The sequence below is a fragment of the Herpailurus yagouaroundi genome, unplaced genomic scaffold (genome assembly GCF_014898765.1).
Source record: "Herpailurus yagouaroundi ecotype Mexico unplaced genomic scaffold, PumYag 181, whole genome shotgun sequence".
NCBI lineage: Eukaryota > Metazoa > Chordata > Mammalia > Carnivora > Felidae > Herpailurus > Herpailurus yagouaroundi.
This window is the reverse complement of record NW_024412412.1, coordinates 16,982,890-16,995,550: the sequence shown is the minus strand read 5'-3', so window position 1 is coordinate 16,995,550 and position 12,661 is coordinate 16,982,890. Positions and strand designations below refer to the sequence as shown.

General features: G+C 39.5%; 1 non-coding gene across 1 annotated transcript; it reads right to left on the bottom strand.

Moving 5' to 3' along the window:
- Window positions 1–12,224: 12,224 nt before the first annotated feature.
- On the bottom strand, window positions 12,225–12,297 carry TRNAM-CAU (transfer RNA methionine (anticodon CAU)). The gene has a single exon. It is a non-coding gene; the product is annotated as a tRNA-Met (tRNA).
- Window positions 12,298–12,661: the final 364 nt, after the last annotated feature.

Below are 12,661 nucleotides of genomic sequence, written 5' to 3'. Positions count from 1 at the left end.
GCTTCGCAGCCTCCTCATTGTGTTAGTGATTGCTTTAATTTCTTGGATTAGGATTCGATAACTGGACTTTTGCTCTGACCCGTTCAATGCATTCCTGTCTCCTTGCAAAAACAGACACAAAAGAGGCTCCTTCCCTCCCAGCAATAAAAGCAGTTTTCTGTGGGCCACACACAGTTCTGAAAGCCACGTACACTGAATCCTTGGGGAAGCGCTGTAGTAGGGTGCTACCCTTAGCCTCCTCACAGGGGAGGAACTGAGGACACAGACTGGTCGTGGCACTCTAGGCACACGGTGGAGCAGGGTATCGAACCCACAGAGCTTGTCCCCAGAGCTCATTCTGCTTTGCTGATAGCAACTATTACGTCATTGGGGAAGCTTGGGTCTTGCAAGAACTTTCATTTAAAAAAAACATTCACATGCCTGAAACAATTCAGCTTCTTCTGTTTTGTGAAAAATAGTTGTACAAAGGGTGGCTTCCACACTACTTTGTATTTCGTATTCAATAGCAAGTTTTCAGTAAGGCCGCCTAGGGCACACTACATTTCTGTGGCTAGCCGGGAGACCCGTTGTGAGCTTTCATTTGCAAAGCTTTAGACCTGTCGTAGTTTTATAATTGGGATTTTGTTTCTTCACTTGTACCACTGCTGCGATTCGAAACATTTGAGGCTTTCTAGAATGGTTGATAATTTTGAAACAGAGAGAGAAAGAGAGAGAGAGAGCTGATTCCAGCGAGTTATAGGATGCTTATCAAGAGTTCTCATGATTGTTCGATCCTTCCATTTCAGTTAAATTATTGTGTTGGTATTAATGAGATAAGACTCAAAGAAGAGAACAGAAGAAATGAGGTAAGGAAATAAGAAAACTAAGGCATCTGCAGCTTTGACGTTTCCTTTGGAAATCTGGTATAATGGCGGGCTTAATTTACGCCCCTCCCTCGCCTAAGAGGGTATGTTGACAGGTGACTTCCCCGAGAAGAAATTTAAAATGTTTCACAGCCGTATCTCAGGGGCACTGGCCAGTCGGAGCAGACACAGGCTCCAAAAGCCCACCAGGCTCTTAGCTGCTGGGGTGCAGCTCTCTCCTGTCCAAACTGTGAGACTAGAATTGGTACCACCACGTTCCATCTTCTGAGTCAATTTCACAGCCTAGTAATGGGAAGAGTCCTGCCCTGAGACACTAGGATTAATATCGTTGCTCTCTAGTTTGTGATCTGAGACATCAGGTAAGTTATCCAAGCCTCACTGTCCCCATTTGTCAAGTACAGAAAACCTCTCATCTCTAGCCTCACACAATTGTTGCAGTTACCTAGTGAGACCATGCGTATGGGAAAGGACACACTGCATGTGGAAAATGATGCATACTTTGAAAAGGACGAAGTAGGTAATGTTATGTGTTCTTTTTTTCTAGGTATAGCTAACAAGGGTGTATTAAAAACTGTTAAGTGTTTTTTGTTAAAAATTGCTAAAAACCATGCGCTCTAAACTTACAATGTGTATACTTTCCTCCATGTATATTATGCTTAAAAAAAACCTTTTACTAAAAAAAAAATAAAGCAAAAGTCTAGTATCTTGCCTATTGAAAATTCAGTGATCTGGCAATCTAACCTATCTAGAATAGAGCCAGTAAATGGAAAGAAGCAAATAACAGACACCCCCTGATTGCTGATTTGTTCTTAGAATTTTTTCCTAAGTCTATTTATTTTGAGACGGGGGGGGGGGGGGGCCTCAGAGAGTGAAGGAGAGAGAGAATCCCAAGCAGGCCCCACGCCATGAGCCCAGAGCCTGATGCAGGGCTTGAACTCACAAACCATGAGATCACGACCTGAGCTGAAATTAAGAGTCAGACATTTGACTGACTGAGCCACCCAGGCGCCCCTGATTTGTTCTTACAGCACTGTAGAGCGCTGAGGCTCGTGTCCAGAGTATAAGCCATAAATTAGGAGGATGACTGACACACTTAAAGGAACAACACATGCGGCCAACAGCACGGGTTGAAACTGACTCATTAACAACAGGTCTGAAAAACTGAAAAGCACAATCTCTGGAGGGAATGTTGTGAAGAAGAACTCTGCTCACCATTAATTCCTCCTGAAACAGCAGGTATATTCTGTTTAAGAAGACAGCACCATACTATTTTAGAAAGATACCTGTCTATAGGAGTTTATTATTATTTTTAAATCTGGTACGCAGTGGGGTAAACTGTCAGTATTATAAAAAGAAACAAATTAAAAACTTCCCTAGAATGATTGTAAGACTAGATCATCATCAGCACTGTGTTCTCTGCTTGAGTGTAACTCCTGTCAGGTACAAGACTGAACGCACTGGTTTCTTTCAGGCCTGTATTGTCTCTATCCTTCTTGTGTTTCTACTCAGAGAAGCTGCAAACCTTGGATGCCCCAGGGCTGTTTTTAAGATTCTTACAGTCTTAGGCAGGCATGCCTACTTAAGAAATACTATTTTGAGGGGCGCCTGGGTGGCTCAGTCAGTTAAGTGTCTTACTTCGGCTCAGGTCATGATCTCACAGCTTGTGAGTTCAAGCCCCGCATCGGGCTCTGTGCTGACAGCTTAAAGCTTGGAGCCTGCTTCAGATTCTGTCTCTTTCTCTCTCTGCCCCTCCCCACCTAAAATAAACATTAAATTTTTTAAAAACCCCACTATTTTGAAGTCGAGGCATAACGCAGACAATAAAGGACACAAAACATAAATCCGCAGCTTAATATATTTTTCCTTATGTATACACACATGACCGTCACTTTTGGAAATGAAATAAGGGTGTTGAGAGATGACAGTATTATTATTATTCACAGCTTGAACTAGAACTTATGCCAAGTCTAAGTACCGGAAACCGCCAACATGAATGTTTTCTCTTTTACCATCCACAAACAATTGGTTGCCTGTATTGAACTTGACTCTTTGTTTCTATCCTTTGCTCAGCTAAGGAAAGCTGAGGTTCACTGCCTCCCCCAGTGCCCTTGGCCACCCTCACCATCAGTTCACCAGTATTCCTGGCTAGGTCCCATTGAATGTGTTCATAGCTACTTTGATTGAGCCCTTGACCACTCTGTTCACTGTACCCCTGGCTGTCATTTTCTCTTGGCTCTCTGTCCTTCTCTTCCTTCGCTTTCTCTTTTCTTCTCCACCACGGTTTCTGACTCTGTTCTTCAATATCTTTTAATCACCATCATTAGGTTTGATCTCTTCAAAGAGGTCACATGTGCATCTGTTTCCTAATTGTGTCATACATCAGAAAAAAAGATAGTCCTGAACTTACAAATGTATTGTATTCTAGAAGTTCTCTTACAAATGCCTTAAAAGAAAAGTTCAGGGGCGCCTGGGTGGCGCAGTCGGTTAAGCGTCCGACTTCAGCCAGGTCACGATCTCGCGGTCCGGGAGTTCGAGCCCCGCGTCGGGCTCTGGGCTGACGGCTCAGAGCCTGGAGCCTGTTTCCGATTCTGTGTCTCCCTCTCTCTCTGCCCCTCCCCCGTTCATGCTCTGTCTCTCTCTGTCCCAAAAATAAATAAACATTGAAAAAAAAAATTAAAAAAAAAAAAAGAAAAAAAGAAAAGTTCATCTATATTTTGGCTTCTGTGCTACCCTGCAAAATAATTCAAAGCAGTAATATGTCTGAAATAAAACTCAGAATATCTGGGTCACCTGCCATTCATGAGCTCCTGAGGGCAATCTTCCTTGTTCTAAGCTCTGACTCGCTTGGGATCCTGTGAGAATAGGGACAGGTGGTATGGAAGGGGCATATGGAAGCTTCCCTTATTAACTCAAATGTCAGGAGAAAGTTCAGGGGCAAGGCACGATGATAGAGGTGGATTTGTCATCACATATGGGGTGCAAACAAGTATATGCATGTGCTTATAGTCAAGTACTCCTGTGTTGGGGACAAACCTGTCACCGGATCCTACAGGGAAGTGTGGGAGGAGCCTGTAAAGAGAACTGATCTAGAACCTGGACTCCAGGTCCTCTTTACTGAATGGATCTGCGATTACAGATAACTCACCATCTCCCCGGACTGTTTTCACATCAGCAAAATGATGGGGTGGGACAAAATCTGAGTCTTTCTGCTTCTGGTATCCTTTTTTGCATGGTGATTAAACTCACTGTGAAGTGGGACATTCTAATGTTATGAGATTGACTAGCAATGAGAATTGTGGGTGCAGGGCTCCTGGGTGGCTCAGTTGGTTGAGCGTTTGACTTCGGCTCAGGTTATGATCTCACGGTTCATGAGTTCGAGCCCCACATGGGGCTGGCTGCTCTCAGCATGGAGCCCGCTTTGGATCCTCTGTCCCCCTCTCTCTCTGCCCCTCCCATGCTCGCTCTCTCAAAAATAATAAACATTACAAAAAATTAAAAAAAGAATTGTGAGTGCAATGTTATATACACATACAGTGATAACAGGCATCACAGACCTAGGATATGGTGTTATGATGAAAGTATGTCTCACTTGTCCTACACTATCTGGGTGATTCGTCTCCTATCTGCTAAAAAATATCTCAGCAGAACATCTAGTTTCCCTGTTTTACTTCCCAAGAAATGCTCCCAAGGTTTAGACATTTCCCAAGTAGTTCTCCCTTCTTGGCAGAGAACGAAGTAACCCACTACACAGAGACAATAGGTTGGATCCCTGGGATTGATGCAGGTTCTTGTGAGCTTGGGTGGGATGCTCTGGGGACACTTATGATGAACTGACCCACGGTGTATGGGCGTGAACAGTCCCCCTGGGGGAGCTTTCTGGCCTCTGGTTGGACCACCTGGACTGGCTCTTCTAGGCCTGTAGTGACCCCTTCAAAAATGTAGCCACTTAGGAGGAACAGGCTAGGTTGGCAGCCAGCCAACCTTGTTGGTGACAACACACGTCTAAAGAACTGGGGGGTTCACATGCGTGAGCACGTCACTCTTAGGTGTTCAAAGATGGAAGGAAGATAGAAGGAAGATAGATAGGTGTTCAAAGATAGAAGGAAGCCCTTCACCGTGTTACAGAATAAAGAATCAGACAATCTCTCCTGCAAAATCAGTTGGGGATGTCTCTACTGGGGTCCTGAAGGCGGCTAGTTTCATAGTTTACTGGTGATTTAAAAACCAGTGTTCTGTGGGATCTTTAAAGCCAAAAACATCAAACAAAATATCCGTTTATGAACCAAACGCCCCAATCCCACAATAAAAATAAAAACCATACATTTGGGGGGCACCTGGGTGGCTCAGTTAAGCGTCCGACTTCGGCTCAGGTAACGGTCTTGCAGTTCGTGGGTTTGAGCCTGACGTCAGGCTCTGTGCTGATGACCAAGATTCTGCTTCGGATTCTGTCTCCCTCTCTCCTTTTCCCTCCTCTGCTCATGTGTGCTCTCTTTCTCAATAAACATTGAAACAAACAAAAGCCAATACATTTTGGACAATATTATTGAGTCAGTTTCTCCTTTCAGAAATCTTTTTCTCGTAAAGGTTTTTTGCCTGTTACCGTCTCTTCTTCCTTAAAGTGATGCTGTCCTATGATTCATTTAATATCCACAGAATTCAGATATAAAGTAAATAGAATTCTAACAAAGGTCTGACTTCTGGGACATGGGCAATTAGAACAGATCCAGAGTATTCCTCAAAACTCAGCTCCGGTGTCTTAATTGAAAATCTAAGCCTTTTGTGATAAAAGTAAAGCCTCTTTTATATTGTTCTCATCCATAACTGATTTTGCAAACACCGCTGGTCATCTTATGATGAACATTTCCATTTAAAACAGGAGTATTTTCCAGCGCCCTTACCAAGCTAACCCCTATTATTAAAGGCATTTAGATTTTCAATCCTGCAATTTTATTTTGCAAATTTATTAATTCAGGCGTGAAACGTTTTTCAAGCTTGAGAAAAGGAAAGCAGGCAACTTGTGAGATTGTTGTGTGCGGTGCACTTTTCACAGACAGCTATTTTGATCTGATTTCTGCAGATGAGGTATGAAAATAACCTCTTATTTAGGAGGCTAGTGCTTTGTACTTGTGCACATAGAGCAATTCTCAATTTTCAAAGCACTTCCCCACATTTTCTTTTATTTGTTCTTATATAGACCTCCTCAGGTAGATTAAAAAAAAAAAAAAAAAAACAACCCTGAAACTCCAAATTCACAGATAAATGATCGGTATTTCTTACTCCAGCATACAACCCAGTGCGGAACAGTGGAAGGGGCACAGGAATGAAAATCTGAAGACCCAGGCTGAGTCCTTCATATCTGCGATACCTTTATTTGTACTATGTGTTGGGTCTAGTTATTCAATCTGTTTAAGCCTTAGTTCCCATCTTGTGTCACAGGGATGCTAGGAGAATAGATTTAGATTCGGCCCACCCATCCACCTACCTATCGCCTTGAAATTATAAAATACTACAGAAATAATGCTATCATGTTATTATTAGTATGTATTCTACAATTAGTACTTTTTATGTTATTTTTTTAATGCTCATTTTTTTTAAGTGGACAATATGAATGATAAGTGAAATCAGTCAGAAACTGAAGATTGAGGATTGAATTCTCTTTGGCAACATTATGGAAATTGCATAAATTCTCTTAGGTCTCCATTTCCCCTTTCATAATAAACATTATCCCCCTGCAGCATGTAGGACTGAGATTCTGATTGTTTCAATATCCAACCTTTGAGAGGCTGATTATTTCAATATCCAAGCCATTCTCTAATTTAAAATGAATCACCTCTGCAAGCTACAGTAACTTTCTCAGACAAGTATTTATCATTCAAAAACTTATAACCTAAATGTATGTACAGACGTGGAAAATGGTTTCAAGCTAACAAAGTCAATGTTTATTTTTTATTTATTTATTTAAAAAAAATTTTTTTTTTTCAACGTTTATTTTTTGGGAGAGAGACAGAGCATGAATGGGGGAGGGGCAGAGAGAGAGGGAGACACAGAATCGGAAACAGGCTCCAGGCTCTGAGCCATCAGCCCAGAGCCCGACGCGATATCGAACTCACAGACCGCAAGATCGTGACCTGGCTGAAGTCGGACGCTTAACCGACTGCGCCACCCAGGCGCCCCACAAAGTCAATGTTTAACACAATTCACTATCTGATAGAATTATTCTCTGTACTGTTGACATTCTCTTCCTACAGCTCTTCATGATATTTAAAATTATTGATTCAAGGCAATATTCTATTTGTAAAGACATTTTATTGATTTTTTTTCTCTTGCATGCTTGGCTACTGTTTAAATTTTTCTGATTTTTTTTCTGGTCTGTGTAGTATTTTATTATTGAACCCCAAATTTTATCCAAATTTGCCAAAGTAATCCTCAGAATTGCCTGGAAACCGGATTAAGACTCCTAAATATGTCATTGAGTTTTGGTCTACAGGATTAAATTTGGATCTGATCTTTGGTTCCTCCACCTATTCATTGCATAAGAAAGTAGCAACTTTCAGCATTAATTGTGGATATGATGGAGGTTATTTTTGCTACCTTTCACAATCATTTTTCCCTTGGCTATTCTGAAAGGTAACCAGAGATAAAATGTCCTAAATTAAACCTCCTGCATTTAGTTCTTACCAACATTTGATGGTTCTGTTTTTAAAATACCTGATTTGAAAAGTATCTGAATTGAAAACAATTCCATTTACAATTGCACCAAAAAGAATAAATGCTTAGGAATAAACTTAGCCAAGGAGATGAAAGATCTGTACTTTGATAAAATACTGCTGAAACAAAATGAAGATGACACAAACAAATGGGAAGATATACCATGCTCATGGATTGGAAGAATTCATATTGTGAGGATGTCTGCCCTATGCAAAGCAATTTACAGATTCGATGCGATCGTTATCAAAATGCCATATTATTATTCCATATAGAATAAACAATCCTACAATTTGTATAGAATCACAAAAGACCCGGAATAGCCAAAGCAATCTTGAGAAAGAAGAACAAAGCTGGAGGCATCGCAATCCTAGATTTCAAGATATACTACAAAGCTGTAGGAGTCAAAACAATATGGTATTGGCATAAAAATAGACACAAAGATAAATGGAACAGAACAGAGAGTCCAGGAATAAACCCACAGTTATATGATCAATTAATTTATGACAAAGGAGGCAAGAATATACAGTGGAGAAAAGACAGTCTCTTCAAATAAATGGTGCTGTGAAACTGGAGACTTACATGCAAAAGAATAAAATTGGACCAGTTTCTTACACCATACACAAAAATAAACTCTAAATGGACTAAAGACCTAAATGTGAAACTATAAAAATCCTAGAGAGAACACAGGCAGTCATTTCTCTGACACTGGTCATAGCAGCATTTTTCTAGACATGTCTCCTCAGGTGAAGGAAACAAAGGCAAAAATAAACTATTAGGAGTACATCAAAATAAAAACAGTTTTTGCACAGTGAAGGAAATCATCAACAGAACTAAAAGTCAACCTACTGAATGGAAGTTACTTGCAGACAATACCTCTGAAAAGCAATTAATATCCAAAACATATAAAGAACTTATACAACTCAATATAAAAAAAACAATCTGAATAAAAAGTGGACCGAAGACATAAACAGAAATTATTCCAAGAGGACATACAGATGGCCAACAGACACATAAGAAGATGCTCAATATCGCCAATAATCAGGAGTATGCAAATCAAAACCACAATGAAGTATCATCTCACATCTGTTAGGATGGCTATAATCAAGAAGAAGAAATAACAAGTGTTGGCAAGGACACAAAGAAAAGAAATCCCTCATGCACTGTTGGTGGGAATGGAAATTGGTGCAGCCACTGTGAAAAACAGTATGGAAGTTCCTCCCAACATTAAAAATAGAAATACCCCATGATTCAATAATTCCACTACTGGTTATTTACCCAAAGAAAACAAAAACACCAATCTATAAAGATCTATGTCCCATATTCATTGTAGCATTACTTATAACAGCTGAGATATGGAGACAACTGAAGTGTCCATCGATAGATGTGTGGATAAAGAATTTGACACACACACACAAACACAGTGGAATATTAATCATAAAAAAGAATGAGATCTTGCCATTTGCCACAACATACGTCGGCCTAGGCGGTATTATGCTAAGTGAGGTGAGTTAAAGAAAGACAAATACCATTCGGTTTTACTTATATGTGGAATCACCCAACACACACACACACACACACACACACACACACACACACACACACAGAAAAGACCCATAAACACAGAGAATTGGTGGTTGGGAGATAGGAGATGGGCAAATTGGTTAAGGGGAATGGGAAGTTTAGGATTCCAGTTATGGGATGAATAAATCACACGAATGAAAGGTATAGCAAAGGGAATGTATTCAATGGTATTTCCCTAGTGTATAGTGACTGATTGTAGCTACATCTGTGGGAAGCAGAGCGTCACAGATACAGATGTTGACTCACTATGTTGTGTGCCAGAAACTAATGCAACATTGTAGGTCAATTATACGTCAATTAAAAAAAAAAATACCCGTTTGGAAAAATATCTGCTTTGGACGTCGTTTTAAATCTCCATAGAGTCTCTGGACATTGTTCTAATTCTTTATTAGTATCTTTAAAAAATTCTAATTGGAATATTTGAGGTCAATAGCACGATCTAAGATGGCTTGAATTTCCTCCCTTAAGCGGTTTTAAGTTGCCTCGCTGAGCGAAATGCCCTATTTTCTAGCATAAGAAATATGCACGCTCTCAGGATGTTTCTAGGCTACCAGAGGCAATCAACGGATTGTTTTTAAAGAAGCAGTTGTTCGTGCTTAGAACTCCGCATGGTAGCACCAGTGTCACCCACCCCCGCCTTTGTAAAGATGCTTCCTTAATCAGCATCCTAAGTTCTTCACCTTTCAAATAGGTTGGCTAACCAAGTTTACATGACACCTGGGGGCTGTATGTGACATGCAAGAAATTTCAGTGAAATTCCATGATACTGCAAGTGCGGAATAAACTTCTGGATTTTCGATTGAGATGTCCTAAGATTTATTCTTCTACAGAGCTATCCACTTTCGGCAATCACACTGAAGGCATTCGTCTTAGAAAAAGGGGACAAGAAAAAGAACAACAACCAAATCTACTTGGCGCTGAATATTATTCAGGCTACTTAGGTTGAATTTGAGTTGTGGCACTTCCGGCTTAAAAGGATGCTTGCCTGCTCTGACAGTGAGCGCTTTTGGAACTTACTGGATTGAATATTCATTTAAGTCAATACTTATTGCATACCTACAGTTTAAGACAGAATATAAATTGTCAGCAAATACTTGTTGGTTTGTCAAAATACAAGACGACATGCTAAGCTTGGATCCTACTTCCAAAGAGGTTGCTTTCATTCGGGCACTTAAAATTCTTTTATTTTCAAATAAAAATTAAGACCTGGCATACAGAGGTGTAAGACTAGAAACGTGTTTATATAGCAGAAAAATTTTTCAAGAGGAATTTGCAGGTTGGCTGGTTAGATGGCAGCTGAAGCCTGAAGTAGTCATGAGATGTTTTAAAAGATCTTGCCTAGGGGCAGCTAGGTGACAGTTGGTTAAGGCTGACTTCAGCTCCGATCACGGGTTCGAGCCTCACACGGGCTGTTGGCTGTCAGCGTGGAGCCCACTTTGGATTCTCTGTTCCTCTCCCTCCCTCCCCCTCTTTCCTGTATTCATTCTCTCTCTCTTTCTCTCTCTCTCAAAAAACAAAAAGATCCTGCTTGACTGACAGATGCTAACTCCACTCACCATGGTGAGCATTTTGTGATGTACATGAAAGTCGAATCACTGAGTTGTTTGTAAACATGGAACTAATATAATATTGTAGGTCAGCTCTATTCCCATGAAAAATCTTAAAAAATTTAAAATAATTTAAATTATTCATGGTGTAGCTAAAATTCAAATTAAAAATAAATAAATAAAAGCTGTTACCTCAGGATGAAAAAATAGGTAATAAATAGGGAAATATGAAAGTGAGTTCACACAAGGGGCAGAATTAAGGAGAGAACCTCCGAGTAATTGTCAGTAATGGAGCCACAGCCTAGCAATTTGCGAATAATACACTGGCTCATATCTTCTGGAGAAAGTAATACAGCCTGAAAAAACACCTGTTGGAGAAGGTTTGAGAACTTGCCTGCTAACTTAAATTTTAAAACCTTTTCTGACATAGTTATTAAAGGGAAGATGATAATATTACAACCAATAACTAGTTATTTCCTCTTTTCTAATTTTCTTAACATATTTAGAAATACAAAACTCTCTTATAATCTTGAAAGGGGTAACGGGCTTTGTTTCTAGCTTTTTATTTTACTTATTTTTATTTAGTTAACACACAGTACAATATTGGTTTCAGGAGTAGAATTTAATGATTCATCACTTACAACAACTAGTGCTCATCACAACAAGTGCCCTCCTTAATACTCATCACCCATCTAGCCCATCCCCCAGCCACCTCCATCAACCCTCAGTTTGTTCTCTATCATTAAGATTCTCTCGTGGTTTGTTTCTTCTCTTTTTCCCCCTCCTTCCCACATGTTGATCTGTTTTGTTTCTTAAATTCCACTTATGAGTGAAAGCATACAGTCTGTCTTTCTCTCATTGACTTATTTTGCTTAGCATAATACTCTCTACTCCATGTCACCGCAAATGGCAAGATTTCATTCTTTTTGACGGCTGAGTAATATTCCTGTGTGTGTGTGTGTGTGTGTGTGTGTGTGTGTGTGTGTGTGTGTGTGCAGGTATTAAATTCTTTACCATGTAAGTTTTTTAAAAGCTTGTTTACAAAACAGGTTAGAGATAGAGATAGAGGGAGGTTACACGTATATAAAGTTGTTTTATATTTAATACTTTATATATGAAACATTCCTTATCTGTGGAAAGTTAGTTCTTTATAGACTCAATTATTTTTGGTAGTACGTTCCCTCTGAAGAATGTGGGCTGTGGAACCAGATAACCTGGAGTAAAATCCTGGCCCTGCCATCCAATGGGTGTGACCTTGGGAAATTTATTTGTTTCATTTCCTCACTTATTAATTAGGGACAGTACTAATGCTGTAAGGATTACACGATTGCTAAACTTAAAGTTCATTGTGCTTTAAATATAACATTCTGGGAAACACAATACATTCTTTGTTATTTAGTAGTTAGGTAGAATTAAGACAGGTGAATGTATTTTTATTTCTAAGTCAGAGTACAAGACTTAACACTACTTTAGGTACTTAAGTTCTTTTTGTTTCTTAAAATATTTTATTTTTAGGTAATCTCTACACCCAACGTGGGGCTTGAACCCACAACCCTGAGATCATGAGTCACATGATCTACTGACTGAGCCAGCCAGGTGTCCCTAAGTATTTAAATTCTAAGAACATAAAAAGGAGAGTCACATTTTGAATTTCTAAAATGAACTTTATGAGAATCTTAATTCATACTTTTGTAGTACTAGCTTTTATTTCATTTCTCCTCCCATTTTAACGTATAAATAGGATGATACTATGATTGTTCCTGTTTAAATAATGACAGTAATTCTTGTTTGGAATTTAGCAATTTAGAGCTGTTGTCTAATTAGAAATATTACTAAGCGCCACTGATTTGCTTTTATAAGCTGAGATTTCACAGAATTCTTCAAGATAAAGAAAATAAAGACTACAATCTCAGAGTGAACACGAGCTTTTTTTTGATTGCCTGTTAATGTGGTCAAAATATG